Source organism: Cicer arietinum, chromosome 6 (genome assembly GCF_000331145.2).
Source record: "Cicer arietinum cultivar CDC Frontier isolate Library 1 chromosome 6, Cicar.CDCFrontier_v2.0, whole genome shotgun sequence".
Taxonomy (NCBI): Eukaryota; Viridiplantae; Streptophyta; class Magnoliopsida; order Fabales; family Fabaceae; genus Cicer; species Cicer arietinum.
In genome coordinates this window covers 57844603-57865615 of record NC_021165.2, presented here as the reverse complement: position 1 = coordinate 57865615, position 21013 = coordinate 57844603, and the positions used below count along the sequence as shown (strand labels likewise).

The 21013-nt window shown below is 30.5% G+C and overlaps 1 non-coding gene across 1 annotated transcript; it reads right to left on the bottom strand.

The window, feature by feature from the left end:
- Positions 1-18353: 18353 nt before the first annotated feature.
- Positions 18354-18481, bottom strand: LOC113787325 (small nucleolar RNA SNORA69). The gene has a single exon (XR_003473832.1). It is a non-coding gene; the product is annotated as a small nucleolar RNA SNORA69 (small nucleolar RNA).
- Between the last annotated feature and the right edge of the window lie 2532 nt (positions 18482-21013).

The following is a 21013-nucleotide window of genomic DNA, read 5'->3' as shown; positions in this document are numbered from 1 at the left end:
TCAGCCAAATCGATTTACAAATCGATTGAACTAAATGTTTGAGTTACAGGCTCATTGCCAAATCGATTATGACTATGAATATACGTCGACTGAGCAATCGATTGTTTTGATCTCGTTGTTTGAACAAAACACCTATAATCGATTACTCAATCGATTCTGATATTCTTAGTATCAGTCTCTGATTTATGCATTAGAGGAATCGATTGGCAAATCGATTCAATCTTATATTTTCAAGATTCAAGAAAAACAAGAAGCATGATAATCGATTGGGCAATCGATTAAGCTGGTTTTAAACTTATATAAAATCGATTGAGAAATCGATTGACCTGATGTTTTTCTGAATATATATAAGCTGATTCAATCACATTTTAAAACTAATACATTACACATTTTTCTAACCAAGACACTACACTTGAAACAGTTATTTTCAAGATTCAAGAAAAACAAGAAGCATGATAATCGATTGGGCAATCGATTAAGCTGGTTTTAAACTTATATAAAATCGATTGAGAAATCGATTGACCTGATGTTTTTCTGAATATATATAAGCTGATTCAATCACATTTTAAAACTAATACATTACACATTTTTCTAACCAAGACACTACACTTGAAACAGTTATTCATTACACGTTTTCACAATACAGAAACCAGGAAAAACACTTTGAAAGAAATAATTGTTACCACACACAAAATACTCATTTGGCAAATCTTGTTTGTGTGAAATTCATATTGTGATTGAGTCATTATCATTTGTCCAATTTTATCTTTTCAGTAACAACAATCTGTAAAGAAAGTTCTGGAAATCCAGTAGTGTAAATTGGTGACTATCTTTGTTGGTGCGTGTGTTCATCAAGAAGAAATCTCATCTTGATCTCGTGAGAGTTAGGCGAGTAACTCCAGGGATAAGGTGGCATTGTAATAGAAGCGAGTGAGTTGGATAGATAGGCCATGTGTGAGCTGGAAAATCTGTAAAACGTACTCAAGTCAATTCTATTGGAAATGCTGAAATCTGGTTTAAATTTCAGGACTGGATGTAGGCTATCAAACTAATAGCCGAAACAGTATAAATCCTGGTGCATGATTTCCTCTATCTCTTTTTACTTTTCATATTAATCTTGCATGTGATTATAAACTTCTGCTGTGAATAAACTGTTTGAATCTTTTACTGTTAAAATAAGAATTAATATTAAACAAGTTGAATTTGATTTTAATTCATCACTTAGGAAAGAATTAGATAATCTTGTTGATAACAATTCTCATATATTTTTAACAAATAGAGGCCATAATTTCTTACAGTAGCTATGGAGCTTAGCGTTCAGTTTCACTTGGTTTGATTCCAATTGAACATCTACAACTCTAGATATGGGTGAAATACTCTACACATGTCATATTGATTTCTCACCAAAATTCAGCACTGCATTAAAACAAAGTAACAATACAAAACTCCGAAAAATCTCTACTTAATCAAGGAAATAAGAACATAAACATTTCATTAAATCAAAGAAATAAAATTAACAAAATATATTAAAATAACTCCTTAAATTAACTAATGAATAAAAGATAAATAAGACTAAAAACAATGAAAAATATACATATGAAGAGTCATCACAACTCAAAACTTAATCTATTGTTTGTCCCCAAGCAACAATTAATTTCAGATTTGGTATAGTTAAAATCAAACTTAAACTCAATTTCTCATATAACATCAAACTCAATTCTCAAAGTTCCAGCTACTACAAAACATTCATCATGCTCTATGATTGCTTATAAAGAAAACAACACAATTTATATACTTTAGCATTCATTCATCAAGTTCAACTCACTCTTCACACAATCTCACCAAAATTTCTCTCAAGTATTTAGCAAGGGTTATGAATTTATCATTCAAATCCTAGAACATGCATCACACTATGATAGGCTCGAAAAAATTCTAGTTACTAATCACAATGCAGCAAACACATACACTTCTGAAGGACTTTCAGGTTGTAATGGGACTTTGGTAAGGGTATGTCATTTTAGGATAATAGGCTTTACTACTTGAATTTAGTCATACATTTTCAAATTATTCTAGCACTTTTTATTTTTCTTCACCTTTTCATTGTGGAGATTCTCAAACATTCACAAAAGAACCAAGAAGATATTATTTATCAAAGTACACAAACTGTTTTTTTTTTTTTTTTGCTTTTTGTTTTGATTTTTTCTATTTCTATTTCTTCTTTTTTTTCCTTTCTTTTTGTGAGAATCACCACCCCAAACTTAAAAGGTTGTTATCCCATTAGCAACGCCAAACTTAGAACTTTACCAAGACGACAACTTTTTTTCTACCTAACTCCAAGTAAGGTGATTTAATTAAAGTTTGATTTTTGGCTTGTAATATGGCTGGTACGTAACCGAAATAAAAGGGAAAGACTAAAAGGGGTTAGAAAAGGATAAAATTTGCACAGAGTAGTTAGAAAGACTCAAACGACCAAACAAAATTGCCTTGGTGTATGCATAAATTATAAGTGATGCAAGTTAGAATTAGTGCAAGTTTTGAAGGGATAACACATGTCTGGATATTCACACAACAAAGAATTAAAGTGTTTAGGCTTAAAAGCTCACAAATAGGATAATAAGAAAGAGTATGAACTATCTAAATGACGCCAAACATGCCACTATAAAATTTATTTTGTTTTTTTTTTTAAAAAAACAAAATGGCAAGTGAGACTTCGACAACCAATGAGTAATCAACAATGCATGCATTAGTGAAACTTATCGAATTGAGCAATGATATAAGCAAAGAAATAGAGTTTAAATTTAAAAATCTGAAATAAATAGTTTAAGACTAACTTCAAGTTGTGAAAAAATCTTCATCATAGTGCACATTTGCACACAATTAAAAAGAAACAAATTCAAATAAAAAATAATATTGCAAAAATAAAAGTTACTTCTACCTATGGGTTGCCTCCCTCGAAGCGCTTCTTTAAAGTCATTAGCTTGACGCCTCAGCCATTGTCAAGGAGTATTGTATGACACAAAGAACACATCATCTTTCTCATGAAAGGGTATATATTTCAAGTGAGGTGGCAATTGTTTGAGTTCAACCAGTGGCGTCTCTTTCTTTTTCTCTACATATTTGTCTTCATTCCCTTTCAACTCCTCCCATGTAGTATGGAAGAGGGGGGTGTGGGATGGTGATGCTTCTAACATGAATAAAACATCTTTTACTCTTGGATCTTCACTATCTTTAACAACATCTTGGGGTAGGCATAACACTATTTCTAACGGCAGAATGAGTCCTTGATGTTCAACTTCTTCATCGACTATCAAATTGAAAATCTCAATTCGGTTTCACCATTCTCTTTGGTTTGAATGCTCTATGGCTTTTAGAATATTGAATGTAGCTTTTTCCTCATTTACCTTAAAAGTTAAGGTGTCATCCGCTAAATCAATCATAGCTCTCCTTGTTTCAAAGAATGGTCTCCCTAAGATCAAGGGGATATTATTGTCTTTCTCCATGTCTAGTACCACAAAATCCACTAGAAAAATGAACTTATCTACTTTGAACAACACATCTTCCACCACCCCATATGGGTGTTTCATTGAATGATCTGCAAACTGTAATATCAGTTGTGTGTCTTTGAATCTTCCAATGCCTAACCTTTTGTATATGGAAAGGGGCATAAGACTCACACTAGCCCCAAGATCACACAGGGATTTCCTAAAAGTTCTATCCCCAATAACGCAAGGAATAGAGAAGTTTCCAGGATCCTTAAGCTTAGGTGGCAACTTCCTCTATAGAATAACACTGCACTCTTTAGTAAGCATCACTGTTTCACTACCAATTTTTCTTTTCTTTAACAGAATCTCCTTCATGAACTTGGCGTAAGCCAACATCTGCTCTAGTGCTTATGCAAAAGGAATGTTAATTTGTAATTTTTTAAAAACATCAAGAAACTTACCAAATTGTTTTTTGGTTTCTTCCTTTCTTAATCTTTGAAGGAATGAAAGTCGAATTTTAGGCTTTGCCAGGGTCTCCTTGTTTTGTACCACAGGTTCTTCCTCCTTTTCAAGAGCTATGTGCTCTTCAACTGATGTCTGTGTGACCATTTCCTTTGAGTGGGTTGAAGTTGAAGTACTTCCACTCTGTTTGGCTTTAGGTGGTACTTTTTCACTTACCTTGCCACTCCTCGTTGTCACTGCATTGACATTATTTTGTGGATTCAGAACTGTGTCACTAGGCAAATTTACAGGCACTCTTTATGCCGTTTGTTGGGCAAGTTGACCTAGTTGGGTTTCCAAATTCTTTATTGATGCAGAGTGATTTTTCTGGATGGCTCTTGAATCTTCAATGAAAGAACTTGTGCTTGTTACTAATTTCTCTATAGCACTCTCCTAAGCAGCTTCTAGAGGTGAAACTTGATTTGCTTGAGCTCCTTGTTGACCCAAAGATACTCCTTGTTGATCTCTCCAAGGAAAATTTGGATGATTTCTTCAACCAGGGTTGTATGTACTAGAGTAGGGACTGTTCTGCTTTCCGTTATTACCTACAAAATTCACCTATTCTAGCTCTTCTATATAATTTTCATCCAGTGCTTCACAAGCTCCATTTTTATGTGCTCCCCCACAAAAGTTATAACCCGTATGTTTCAATAAGTTGACAGGGACCACTTAGGGTTGTATATTTAGGGCTTCCATCCCTTTTTTTATCTCTGCAACGATAACATCTTCTATATGTTTTGAGAGCAGCATGTCTGGAGCCAACCCATCATCCATAACATTCAATTCCAATATACCACTTGTTGACCCACCACCTCTGTCATACAACATCATTTGTTCATTTGATGCCATGATCTCAATAATTTTGTGTGCTTCTGATACGGTCTTGTAATTCAAAGAACCCCATGTCGTAGCATCCAACATAATTCTAGTGCTAGACCTAAAACCATTACAGAATATTTGCATATGAGCTTGTCATAAGCATGATTAGGGCATCCTGCTAGTAAACTTTTGAACATCCTGTAAGTGTCACGAAGAGATTCTCCCTCTTTCTGTTTGTAACTGGAAATCTCTTGCCTCTTTCTAACGCACATAGTTGGGGGAAAGTATTGTTCTAAGAACTTATCTTCAAGGTCATCCCACATGGTGATGCTACTGACAGGAAATGAGTTAAGCCACTCATTAGCATCATCTTTTACTGACAATAGAAATAGTCTCAATCTCTTGCCTTCTTCAAAACAACCATCCAATTTCACTATTTCACATAAATAAAAGAAGTTCGTGAGGTGTCTACTGGCATCTTCGTTATGTTTACTAGAAAAATGAATCTCCTTCAACTCTCGGAATAAAGCGAGGCTCACTTCAAACTTGTTAACTCTAACCGGTTTGTTATGGATGGCCAGTTGAGGACGATTTCTATTTCGATTCCTATACTCCTCGAGGGTACATTCAGGTGGTGGTGGATCCACCAATTCCGCAAATATGAAGAAATCCCCCAAATCCTCTTCTTCCACTACTAATTGTCTTTCCCTTTGTCTCCTTTCTCGAACCTCTTTTCATTTTGCTTTCGTAGTTTTTTCGATCCTTTATAATAACAAAATTATTAGGGATGAGTTTTACTTCAAATCCAACCTTGGTGACTAATTCGATCCTACTTATTGAATTCCTTTCTTGAATTATTCCCGAATTCTCTTTATTATTCTTGCCCTAATGTCTTAGTGACAGAACCTTTAATTCCAAAGTAACCCCTAATTCCTTAGTGGATTTAAGATTAGAATTAAGCATTACTGTACATGAATTCTCTTTTTAAACTATTGCCTGTGCAACTAATTTAATTGGTTTCATGACCTGTATCTACCCCTAGACTACAAATTCATGAATTTCTCATCTCAAGCATTCATAAAGTCCATTTCCGTTTCAAAATACGATCGTAGAACATTTTAATGTTGATCAAGCAATAAAAAGCATTAAGCACAAAGATGAGAAAAATAATTCAATACACTCATTCATATAACTAGAAATCAAATCAGAAAAATAAGGGCTTCATCTTGTTACACTCATTCCTAACAAATAAGGTTTAGTTACTCATAATAGAGATAAAAAAGATATAGATTAGAGAAGAATTACAAGAAGGATTCATGAATGATTCTTGATAAAACTGCTCCAATGGTGTTAGAAACGACCATTTTGAGTTTCTATGCTAGGGCACAAGTTTCCCAACTTTCCAATAGTCAAAAGGATGTCTTGAAAGTGAAAAAAAAAATGTATTTTAATGAATGATGTTGCATGCCACGTGCCCTATACACAGCTTTTGCGCTTTAAGTGCATCCCAACAGTGGCAAAATGCTGAAAATGCGCCTCAGGAGCAGCTGTTGCGCTTCAGGCGCACAACTTCTTCTGTTTGATGTTTTCTGCATTTTTCTCCTTGTTTGAGTTGAATTGGGTTCCAGGGTCCTCATGAAAGTTGTAGCTATGGATCGTAGCTTTCAGTTGCACTTGGTTTGACTCAAATTGGACATCTATAACTCTAGATATGACTTAAATACTCTACATAGGTTATGTTGATTTCTCATCAAAATTCAGCACTGCATTAAAATAAAGTAACAACACAAAACTCCGAATAATCTCTACTTAATGAAGTAAATTAGAACATAAACATTTCATTAAATCAAAGAAATAAAATTAACAAACTATATCAAATAACTCCTTAAATTAACTAATGAATGAAAGATAAATAAGACTAAAAACAATAAAAAATATGCATATGATGAGGAGTCGTAAGTAGTCAAGCTAAAATAACAAATAGTTCACATAAATTTGTAGTTAGAGAATCTTGGTCTTTAGGTTGATTACACTTTGATATGTGTGAACTTGATGGGATGTTTTATAAGAAAATGTAAAATAAAACTGAAACGCTTGACATGTTAAGGATCTTTGTAACTAAAATTGAAAGTCAATTTTAGTAGAAAGATTAAGAGGTTCCAAGTATGATTCTAGTTTGTTTATAAGTTTTATAAATTTCCTGGAATTATACATGGAACAACTGCACCATAATTGCTTGAAGTGAATGGTAAAGTTGAAAAAAAAGGAATAGAACTCTTATTGAACTAGTTGTTGATATTATGCTTAACTTTAGTGTTGCATCTCATTGGTGTGCGGAAAATATATTGCTTATTTTATATGTTTTGAATAAAGTTTCTAAATCTAAAAACAAAACATCTCCTTATGAGATACTGAAGAAAAGACAACCGAACTTGTCTAATTTTAAAACTTGGAGCTATTTGGCTTATGTCAGAATCCTTGATCCCAAGCGAATTCAGCGCTAGGAGAGCCTATGAATGTGTACTCATTGGGTAGACAGTATGAAACAAAGTGTATAAGTTTTATGACCTAAATGAAAAAGTGATCATAAAGTCAAATGATGTTGACTTCTATGAAAATAAATTCCCAATGGGGGCAGCGAACCAAGTCACGTTCCTGTAACTAGAAGCACCAAACAAGGCGAAACAGAAACTCGAAGAAGTAAGAGAGTCAGAATTGCTAAAATTTATGGACCCGAATATGTGGCCTATACTTTAGAAGAGGATCTTGCAAATCTTTAAGAAGCTTTGTCTTATTTGGATGCAGATTTATTGCAAGAAGCAATAAATGATGAAATGGATTCTCTAGAGTCTAACAAGATCTAAAATTTAATAGACTTGGCTCCTGGTTACAAACCAATAAGTTGTAAATGAATCTTGAAAAAGAAACTAAAACCCAATGGAGCTGTTGATAAATACAAGGCACGCCTTGTAGCCAAAGGTTTTAGACAAAGAGAAAATATAGATTTCTTCGACACTTTTTCACCATTCACTATAATAACATCCATTAGGATACTCATATCACTTGCAGCTATTCATAACCTGGTAATACACCATATAAATGTTAAAACAACATTTTTAAATGGTGACATGGAAGAGAGAATTTTATATGGAACAACCTACAGGTTTTGTAATTCATGGACAAGAAGATAAGGTATGTAAGTTAGATAAGTCTTTGTATGGTCTTAAACAAGCTCATAACCAATGACATGAAAAGTTTGATAACTTGATTATATTGAATGAGTTTGAAGTGAATGAAAGTGACAAATGTATTTATTACAAATATGAAAATGACATTTGTACTATCATATGTCTCTATGGAGACGACATACTGATATTTGGATTCAAACATTCATGCTATAAATGGTCAGAAAATGGAATTTCTCTGTATCAGTCTCACTATGTTGAAACAATCCTTACGAAATATAAATACTTTGATTGCAAACCTGTTTTCACACCATATGATCCAAGTGTGAAACTTTTCAAGAACACTGGTAAAGGTGTTAGACAAACTGAATATGTGAGCATCATTGGCAGCATCAGGTATGCCATTGACTATACTAGACCCAACATTGCCTACGTTGTGGGACTGTTGTGCAGGTTTACCAGTAGACCTAGTATGGAGCATTGATATGCTATTGAAAGAGTCATGAGATACCCAAAAAGGACCACGAGTCTCGGATTACATTATCAAAGATTTCCTACAGTCCTTGAAGGATACAATGTTGCTGATTGAAATATTTTATCAGATGACTCCAAAGCATCAAATGACTATATTTTAGTATAGCGAATGGTATTGTATCTTGGAAATCGAAGAATAGACGATATTGGCTCAGTCCACTATGCAGTCTAAAATGATAGCACTAGCTATTACTAGTGAAGAAGTGAGCTGGTTGAGATGCTTGCTGGTTGAGATCCCTATATGGGAAAAATCTATGACAAATGTGTTGATCCACTGCGATAGTACCGTGTCTATTCCGAAGATTGAGAATCGTTATTACAACGATAAGAGACGACAAATTCATCGTAAGCACAACATTGTTAGAGAGTTACTTTCTAAAGGAGTTGTTATAGTGGATCATATATGCACCGATGAGAATTTAGCAGATCCTTTGACGAAAGGATTAGCTTGAGAGAAAGTCCTAAATACATTCAAAAGGATGAAACTATTGCCTATAGAGTCACTCATGATGGTAACTCGACCTAAAAGACTGGAGATCCAAAGAATTAGGTTCAATGGGTAATAACAAGTCGTGAAGTGATATGAGATGAATATGCTATTATAAATAAGAGAAACATGATTCCTGAAGCAATGATAGGATGAGGTAATAGATACGCTTAATGAGATCTATGCTCTATGTTGAGTGGAGTACCTAACTAGAAGACCCTTGATAGACTCACATATGTGAATGTGGAAGTGGGGCTGCTTCCTATGGAATTTCGAGGCAAAATTCCTATAGCGTTCACTATACTCGGATACACGTGTAGGGCCATTAATGCACAAACTTTTGAGAATACACCTTATGAAAATATTGTGTGTGGGTTTGATGTCAAAGATAGAGTTCAAGACTACGAGTCACTCTTGTTGAATCTGAATCTTACTCTATGCAAAGGTTCAAGTCAAGAGACATCTTTGTTTATGTACGATCTTATAGAAGCGTTTGACACTATTTCAGAAACATTTTTTAAAATTCAAGTGGGGCATTGTTGGAACATAAAGTATGTTATTGTTTGAATTTGCAAATTCGTTGAAGTCCCACATTGGAAAGAAATATATATATTTTTTTAAATTCAAGTGGAAAGAAACATTTTTAAAAAAAACTTCAAGTCCCACATTGGAAAATTTCTTTTTTTGAAGTCTCACATTGGAAAACTCTCATTTTTTGAGTAGTTTTAAACTCTATAAATACTAAAGTCCCATCATTGGATAGAAAACATATGTGAGTTTGTTTCCATCACTATATAATGAGTTTCAAACTATTGTGAAAAGTACACCAAAGTTCGATGCATTTCTCAACTTTCTCTTTATTCCATTTTATATTCTACTCGACTGATTACCGAGCTACTTCTCCTTTTTCTTTATGTCCCTTCCATATTTTAAAGCAGTTTTGTACCATTGTCCCTTCGATTTTTAGAGCGATTGTTATGCCATAGTCCATTCGATTTTTAGAGCGGTTTTGTACCGTAGTCCTATCGGTCTTTAGAGCAGTTGTTGTAGCGTAGTTTCGTCGATTTTTGAGTGGTCCTAATACCACTATCATTTTATAGCGGTTTTTGTCCTGTAGTCCTTTTGATATATGAGTGGTCATAATACCATATTGCTAGTAACTTTAATCGTCATATACTTTAACCACCATATTGAGGGTGTAATTCTAGAATTGTTTTCTACGGTGCAGTGGAACTCCGATACAGTGAATCTAGGCTGTTTTATCCTGGAGACTTCGTGGTTCATAGTCTACCTTAGACAATTTGGACAATATCTTGAAACATTTTAAAGAGAACGACATAGTCCGCGACTCAACTCAGTTATATATTCGGTGACATAAATTATGAATTTTTAACAGTTTTTCGAAACTAAAAAGTAACAATTTATTTTCTTGTTTGTCATGCTCTATTGTGTTACTTGTTCTTTGGTTTAACGCCCCAAATTTTTTTAATAAAAAATTGCTTAAAATTATTTATTTTCTTTTAGAAACAACTAATTAATTTTTTTTCTCATTAAAAGAACGTAATGTAATTTACTAAAATATTATTTATTTATTCATTTGCAAAATTAATATTCCAATTATTAGATCAATGTTCATTTATGGTCCAAAATAAAATAAATTATCTTTAAGTCGAAATTCAAAAGAAACAATGTTGACTGAAATTAATGACATTCAATTTTTTTTCTAGCAAATGAAATATCACGTCTGCATTTATATTAAAATCTAATAATGAAGAGTAAATTACAATGTGCTACAAAAATTTAGTAATACAAAATATTATTTTTAAGTAAAATCTCATTTTCCCACGTGCGTGCACCAATCAAACATCATTCATGCAACTCTTTGAAATCATTAGTACCTAAATGTTGGTGTAAGGGGTCAGTTTATCCCACAACAAAATTAAACCAAATAATAAATTAACAATCATAAAATATGAATATAAAATCTTTGCGCAATAAAAGATTTAAAAAAAAGTTGATTCTTTAATAGTTCTTAAAGATGTATCAAAAGTCATAGAATGTATCTAAATAAATCAAGTAGCAATTGTATAGCAAATAATTAGATCAAAATAAAATAACATAAAAATGTATGCAAGTCATGCATGCTCCTAAACATATATGATCCGGATATAACCAGCCACACAGGCGTCCACACAGAAGTCACCCATACCAATGGGGAAAATTAAACCAGCCACACAGGCGTCCACAAAGATGCATATGATATGTCATGAAATGATAATGATGCTCAAAGATACATATCACCACCCAATCAGATAATCACATAAATCACAAGCCACTTAGGCAACCACAAAGATAACAATATTTAAAACACAAATCACCAGCCACTTAGGCAACCACAAAGATAACAATATTTAAAATACAAATCACCAGCCACTTAGGCAACCACAAAGATAACAATATTTAAAATGCAAATCACCAACCACTTTGGCAACCACAAAGATAAAAATATTTAAAATACAAACCACCAACCAAACCACTTAGACAACCACATAGATAAAATATTCAAAACACAAATCACAAGCCACTTAGTCAACCACAAAAATAATATTATTAAAACACAAATCAAGGTTTGCCGCTAAACACATCACAAAAATCAACTTAATCATGTTATCATAATTAAAATTAAAACTTTACACCAATTCCCCCAAGACTCATATAGATTTCTTAAAAATCAAAACTTTGAAATGAAATAGCACAAAAATCGAAACTTTAAATTAAAGACATCCTAAAAAAATATTACTCATGAGATCATAATAAAAATCATAGCTTTATAATTAAGTACACATAAACAACACACAAATAATAACTTTACATCAAATATATGACATCAAACATATTACTCATGTTATAATAATAAAAATCGAAATTTATAATTAAGTTTATCAAAGCAAACATATTACTCATAAAAATAAAATATTATAGTTAAATTCTTTAAGGCAATTAAAAATCAATATTTTTCTTTTAAGACAATTATTTTGAGAGTGTACGAATGACAAATAGGTGTGACAACAAGATGCCTAATGGAAATGTATGAACATATAAGCTATTTACGTTGCACTATTACCATTGATTTCTTGTCTAAAATTGAAGTGCACTTAATTCCAACATTATACTACCAATAATTACTATTTCCTTCATTTTATTAGGTTGTTACAAAGTCAATTGAAATCATGTGTATGAGTTAATTATAATTAACTAATAGAATTCACTATATATTGAAGGGTGTCACACACCAATTTTAACTAAATAAGTAAATTAGATAAAGTTATGAAACCAAAAATAACATAGAATTATTTTTGTAGACAATTAAAATAAAATTATAATTTTAGTTTAAGAGATGAATGCATGATATACAAAAAGGACAATAGTCTTTTTGTGTCCACTGTTAATTGCACAAAAAAAAAAAACTTATAATTAAATTTATAATCTTCCTTAAAAAAAATAAATTAAAGGTGTTTAAAATGAGTTAATGCACATTATGCCAAGAAAACACCATGAATTGTCATAAATGAGAGTAAAAGAATGAGTCAAGTAACTAATTTTTGTTTTTATAAGATGGACCAAAAATATTTTCAAAACACTTATACGTTCGTTTCACTAACTCTATAATATCTCCTAAAATGAATACTTATTTGGTTGCAAATAAAACTAACAAACAATATAACTTATATAAATTCTAATTTAATTAAATGATTCAACTAATATTTTATCAACTAAAATAAATCAAGCAAGACAAGAATACCACTCACACATAACAAAATAAAACAAACATATCTAACCCATCAATTTCATGATTATCGAAACTAATCAAATAAAAATGTCCATTTATGAAATAATGACATCATAAATAGTCCCCATGTAATTGTCACGTCAAAACAATTAAATAAAAATGAAGATTATAATTATTTAGGTAGAATAGAGTGTGATAAAATTTAATTTAATTTATTTACACATAGAATAATTATTAATTTAATAATAGCAATTACTAAAAGATACACATATAATATATATGAAAATTTTGGGGTGTTACATTTGGTGGTACTTGGTAAAGTTTGTCTTTGTTTTTCCTTGCTTTATTATTTTGTTGTTGTGTTTATTGCTTTTTTGAGTATAGATTATTGGGAATGTTAGCTCAGTTATGTTCCAGTGTTATATTTATTGATTTTTTAATGGTAATAATTGGTGTTATATTATGAATAAGTGTCACTTACGAGGTTTAATAATGTCATTTTTTATGATAAGTAGACTTTTATGAATTTACGAGTCGGATCTACTAATTTTTTATTGGTCTACGTAGATGTGTAGACTTGCGACTTGCAAGTCTACAACCTTAATAGTAATATATTTTTTTTGAACTAAAAATATTAAAATATCAGGAGACTATGCCATAATCCAACAAATAAAAAGATAGATGCTGCTCATTACCTTTCCTATAATAATAATAATAATAATAATAATAATAATAATAATAATAATAATAATAATAATGTTTATTTGTAGTTTTAATTTTGATTTTCACCAGTTCATATATAATTAGTTCTTCACTTTTAAAATTTGTCAATTGTGGTTTATCCTTTAAATTTTTAAACACAAAAATGATGACCAAACATATTTTAAATGATGTGATATACGTTTTACGATGTTGAATCATCTATATTGATTAATTATTTTTATATCATTAATTAAATTATAAAAATTGATTATTTCTATAATTGAAAATAATATTTTTAAAGAGTTTTCTTGCAATATCTTAAGTATTAATAATTTTATATAATTGAATATTTGAGATTTGGATCCTCTCATTTTTTCCATCAAGTTATGAGAAATATACTCACAGGCAATTTTTTTGAAAGTTTTAACATGTAATCTCACATCTATACTTCAACCGTCATATTTTATACAAACTATATATTCTATCTTTTTCTTTTATAATTTTTTTTCTATCCCCACTAAATTAAACTTGTGTTACGAAAAACTTAAAAATAAAATCGTAGTTTAGAAAACTTGAACTTTGTTATTCAGAAAATTTGAAAACAAATTTTCCAATACATAAAATTGTGTTAGAAAATTGAACTTTCAATACTGAAAAAATGTTTTTTTGGAAAAAAAAAAGTTTCTTGTACACAAATGTATTTTAAAAAATTTAAACTGTGTATCGAAAAACTTTTTCTAAATTTTCGGTACACATGTATGTTATTAAATCAAACTTTGTTTATCAGAATTTTTCTTATAAATTTTTTCGATACACAATTGTGTTTTGATTGAACTGTGTACCAAATTTTTTTCTTCATGTTTTTTAAAATACATTGATGTATCAAAAAAATATTTTAAAAATATTTAAATTGTGTTACGGAAAACTTTTTTTAAATTTCCTGATCACGTGTTCCAATAAACTTTTCTCAAGTTTGACTTTTTAAAAATAAATATTGTAAAAGATAAATTTGACTTTTTTCATAACACAAGTTTGACTTTGTAAAAAAAACAAGTAAAATTGAATATTGAAATGTGAGGGCGGGAATATAAATTTAAGGGAATAAGATAAAATTTTCAAAATTTTTATTTTGTTTGAAGATTTATAAAAACTATTTTTGTATTGTTTATGTCGCTATCTCTCTAATCGGAGGAAAAGAAAGAATAAAAGGAGAATATCCAAATCTATTGAATTATATGGTACATTATTTTATAGATGTCATATAATTATATTTTAATCTAAAAATCTTATTAAAAAATCAAAATTGAGAGATTTTAAAATATATGGACCAATTCCGTGATCGAGTAAAAATAAATGATCAATACTATAGTTAATTATAATAACAATAATAACAACAACATTGTCATGTTAAACAATTTTAACCAACATCAAATGATATTATGCATTATCACATGAGCTTATTTTGTAATCACATTTCAAAAATAACTCAAAAATACTTAATTTTTATTAATTGTTAGTGTAAAATTAATTTACTCCAATAATGCATATGTCATTTTCTCTAATAATAATCTACGCTTCAAGTTTGGGTGTATATTTTTTATTTATTTTACTCTTCATATAAACTCTTTCATTTATAATTTTCTCTTTCTTTACTTGAGCAACTCAAATTTAATCTAATCCTAATTTAAATTTTAAATAAAATAAAATCTAATTTTTAAATGAACCATGACAAATCAAATCTAGATTAATTCTAATTCAAATTTAGATTAAAAATATACTAGTAGTTAAAATAAAATAATAACACGAAATGATGAAATTTGGTCGAAAACTTCAAACTTGATGTTCGTGATGATGGAAGCTGATTATGGTTTTCATTTAATAAGTAGTGTTTGTCTTACACAAGTAATTAGAATCATTGTTTACAGTATGATCGGCCTAAGGCCCCAATCTAATAAAGTAAAGACTTTGAGTCTTCAGGAAATAATAGTTTATTTATTTTTTTATGTATATTTAAGACTCATAAAAATAAAAAATATATTTAAAAACAACAGGTAAAAAGTCTTACAAATGTAATTCTTTTACATCAATTGATATATTTTATTAAAATATTTTACATCTTCAAAGCAAATAAAATTATAGTAAAATATAAATAGTAGGATCACAAGATCTTTATTTTTGATCAATCTGAAAAGTTTATTTTAGGTCACTATGTATTAAGTCGATTCTAATATTGTAATTGATCAGATTTTGATCCAAGATATTATTTAGAGATATTTAATTTTTTTAAAAAAAACGACAATAATTTCTTTTTTCTTAGGACATTTAATAAAGAAATTTTTTGCTAGAAAATAACTTAATATAATTTTTGTAAAGGAAAACAACGTGATTTACTAGATATCATTATTATTATTTTTTCGTGCAAGGATAATTTGTTAATTGTTAATTTGTGATTCAAATTTTTCCTAGCATAAGAAACCTCACCTCCACTTTTCTATTTAAAATTAATGATAAAAAGTAAATAAACTTTATAAATGCACCTCTTCGGTTTTATCAATACAAACATTATTTTTAAGTCAAAATTCTCTTTTTCCCACCCACACAAATATCATTTATGCAACTATTCGATATCATTAGTACCTAAATATTGATGTAAGGGATCAGTTCATTCCACGACAAAATTAAACTAAATAGTAAGTTAACAGCCATAAAATATGAATATAAAATCTTTTCGTGATAAAAGATTTTAAAAAATTGATTCTTTAATAATTCACAAAGATGTATCAAAAGTCATAAAATGCATCTAAATAAATCAAGTAGCAACTCATCTTAGAACAAATAATTAGATCAAAATAAAAATTACAATAAAATGTATGCATGTTATGCCTGCACCTAAAAGTATATGATCCAAATATAACCAGACATCCACACAGAAGTCATTCATACCAACGAAAAAAATTAAACCAGCCACACATGTGTCCACAAAGATGTATATGACATGTTATGAAATGATAATAATGCTCAAAAGTACATCTAACCATCAACTTAGATAATCACAAAGAGAAAAATGTCAAACACACATCACCAACCACTTAGACAACCACAAAGATAAAATATTCAAGGTTAAATTTTAATCACATATAACATCCAAGTTTTATGGAAGCTTACAATCAATAATCAATAATTTTGCTATCCCAAAAATATAACACACAAACACGTGAATAAATGTCTTAGAGTCACAACTTTCATTTTATAAATTATAAAATTGGATTAACGACGTTTATTGATATACATCAAAACTCAAATAATGATTTACCACTAAACACATCACAAAAATTAATTTAATCATATTACCACAATTAAAAATTAAAACTTTTCATGAATTCCCCCAAGACTCATATAGTATTCATAAAAATCAAAACTTTGAAATAAAATATCACAAAAATCAAAACTTTAAATTAAAAACATCCTAACAAACATATTACTCATGAGATTATAATACAAATCACAACTTTACAATTAAGTACACTTAGACAACACAAAAATCGCAACTTTACATCAAATATATGACAACAAGCATATTGCTCATGTTAAAATAATAAAAATTGAAATTTTATGATTAAGTTTGTCAAGCCAAAAACATATTACTCATAGAAACAAAACATTATAGTTAAATTCTTTAAGACAAACATAAAATTAACATTTTTCTTTTAAGACATTAAGACATCATATCAATATCTTACAAACTATTAATTTAATATCTAGCCTAACATTGCATGGGAAAAGTCCTTACCCTAGGTGCTTTATGTCCTAGCAACACGTTCTAACCCCCACGAATCAAAGGACAAGACAAAAGTCCAAACTTTACTTGAGATGATATTTAAAGAAGAAGAAAAATTGTAATTCAACTTGATGATAATGATGGTGTGAGAAAAGGAATGAGACTATGTTTCTCTCTTTTTTAATTTTTTTTTCTTTCTTTCTTTTGTTTGTGATGGAAAATTTGAAAATTTAGGAGAAAATAAAAATACCTATAGGAATAGAATAGGAAAGTGTGTAGACCACCTTTTAAAATTTATTTTGCTAATAGTTACAACACCAAAAATTACCTTGAATTCTTTTTGTAGAGAATTAAAATAGTATTATAATATTGATTTACGAGAGAGGGAGGCGTAAGATATAAGAAAGGAGAATTTTTTTTTTGTCTTCTCTTAATTGCACAAAAGATAAGATTCATAATTAAATTTGTAACCTTTCTTTAATAAATGAATCAAAGGTGTTAAGAATGAGTTAATGTATATTTTCTCCTCTTAAATTGGTTGCGACAAAGACATAAAATCTACATTATGCCAAGCATAAAGTCTTGTCGTGTGAAGGAGAATAAAATGAATGAGTCAAGTGATTATTTGTTTTCTAAAGATGGATGAACCAAAAATATTTTCAAAACACATGTACATGATAGCTGAGTTTCACTAACTCTATTATCTCCTAAAATGAATACTTATTTGGTCGAAATTAGAACTAACAAATAATATAACTTCTATAAATTCTAATTTAATTAAATAATTCAACTAATATTTTTATCAACTAAAATAAATCAAACAAGAGAATAATATCATTGCAAGTCATACATAACAAAATAAAACAACACTACGCGAAAAAACGGATTTTACAGCGCTTTTTTTAAGCCATTTACAGCGCTTTTTCAAAAAAATAAGCGCTGTGGAAACGAGCGCTGTAAATGATACAACAACGCTTTTAAAAAAGCGCTATAAAACATGTAAATACAACGCGCGCTTGTTATGCACATTTTACATCGCTTCTTAACAAAAAGCGCTGTAATATGCACCCCATTATATGAGTTATGGGTGTGCATTTTACAGCGCTTTCTCAAAAAATCGCTCTAAAATGCACACCCATAACTCATATATGGGTGGGCATATTACAGCGCTTTCTCACAAAAGCGCTGTAATATGCCCACCCATAACTCATATATGGGTGTGCATATTACAGCGCTTTCTCAAAAAAGCGCTGTAAAATGCCCACCCATAATTTCATATTATGGGTCTGCATTTTACAGCGCTTTTCTTGTACATTTTACAGCGCTTTCTAACGAAAGCGCTGTAAAAGGTGCACCATTAAAGCGCTTTAGAACAACATTTTACAGCACTTTTTAAAAAAAGCGCTGTAAAATGTGTGTTTTTTTTTTTTTAAACGCTGTAAATTAATTATTTGAAATGATTTTTACAAGCGCTGTAAAAGACTTGCAAGACTTGCGCTTTCAAATAATTAAATGACCTATTAGAGCGCTATTTTTACAAGCGCTGTAAAAGACTTGCAAGACTTGCGCTTTCAAATAATTAAATGACCTATTAGACCGTGTTTTTTACAAGCGTTGTAAAATCATTCACTTTAAATAAAAATCATTTACTTTAAATAAATAAAAACAAATTTAAAACGAATTTACGCACTACGTCAGAAATGACATTTAACAGCGCCCATTTTACAGCGCTTTCTAAACACAAGCGCTGTTGTAATTATATTTTAAAAATAACGGAACCTATTACAGCGCTTTTTATGTAAAGCGCTGTAAAACAAGCGCTGTAGTAGGTCATATAACGTTTGCGCATCACGTTATAAGGCTTTTACAGCGCTTGTCAAAAAAGCGCTGTAAACGGAAGCGCTTTCGCGAATCAGTTACAGCGCTTTTTTCACAAGCGCTGTAAAACACATGCGCTTTCATTGAATTTAACTACCTATTACAGCGCTTTTTTCACAAGCGCTGTAAAACACATGCGCTTTCATTGAATTTAACTACCTATTACAGCGCTTTTTTCACAAGCGCTGTAAAACACATGCGCTTTCATTGAATTTAACTACCTATTACAGCGCTTTTTTCACAAGCGCTGTAAAACACATGCGCTTTCATTGAATTTAACTACCTATTACAGCGCTTTTTTCACAAGCGCTGTAAAACACATGCGCTTTCATTGAATTTAACTACCTATTATAGCGCTTTTTTCACAAGCGCTGTAAAATACATCTTTCAAATAATTATATACGTTGGAAACCCTCATATCCTCTACATCTTTCAAATAATTATATACGTTGGGAACCCTAATATCCTCTACGTACTGTGCGGCCATCTACGTTGTCTAAGGTATTTTTTACACATGATCTGTTATGTTTTGAAATTGTCAAAAATTGTCAAAAACTCATACCACATGATCTGTTCTGTTTTGAAATTGTCAAAAATTGTCAAAAACTCATACCACATGATCTGTTCTGTTTTGAAATTGTTAGTTGATATTGGTTTCTTTTTGAAACTTGTTGATATGTTTTGAAAGCTTATTATTTTTGTTACTGCATTTATATAGGTGGTATAATATGGATAGGAAATGGATTTCAGCCAATCGATTGTCAAAAGAGTATGAAATTGGAGTGAAGGAGTTTGTTGAGTTTGCAGTGAAGAATGCAAAAGATCCAAATAGAGTAGTTTGTCCTTGTTTAAAATGTTGTTTTGGAAAACGTGTTAGAGAAGATGAATTAGAAGGACATCTAGTATGTAATGGAATTGATCAAAGCTACACATGTTGGATAAGACATGGTGAGAAAAAAAAAGGAAACATTAATTTTGAGAATAGTTCTACATATGCTTCAACTGATTTCGATACAGATACATATGAGCCGGACCGAGTTGATGAGATTGCAAAAGCAGTTGAAGAAGATCTTCGAGATTGTCCTAAAATGTTTGAAAGTTTGTTGAGTGATGCAGAGAAAGAATTATATAATGGTTGTACTAAATTCACAAGACTGTCAGCGATATTAAAGTTGTACAACTTAAAAGCGAGTAATGGATGGTCTGATAAAAGCTTTACGGAATTATTAACACTCATAAAAGATATGTTGCCAGATGATAATGAACTTCCCAGTCGAACCTACGAGGCTAAACGGATTTTGTGTTCTATTGGAATGAGTTACGAAAGGATTCATGCGTGTCCTAACGATTGCATTTTATTTCGAAACGAATATGAACTACTTAAGGCGTGTCCGAAATGCAATGTCTCTCGATATAAGAAGAAAGAATCTACTCCAGCAAAAGTCGTGTGGTATTTTCCTATAATACCAAGATTTAGGCGCATGTATCGCAGTGAAGAAGATTCAAAACACTTGACATGGCATGCAGATGAAAGAATTAGAGATGGAATGTTTCGACACCCTGCAGATTCCCCACAATGGGCAAAAATTGATCACGAGTATCCTGAATTCGGGATAGAGTCAAGAAATCTAAGACTTGCACTTTCTACTGATGGAATGAATCCACATGGTCTTCAAAGCATCTCACATAGCACGTGGCCTGTGATTTTGGTAATATATAACCTACCTCCATGGTTATGTATGAAGCGTAAGTTTATGATGTTGTCTCTGTTAATTTCTGGACCCAAACAACCGGGGAATGATATCGACGTATACTTGACTCCTTTAATTGAAGATTTAAAAATTCTGTGGGAGACAG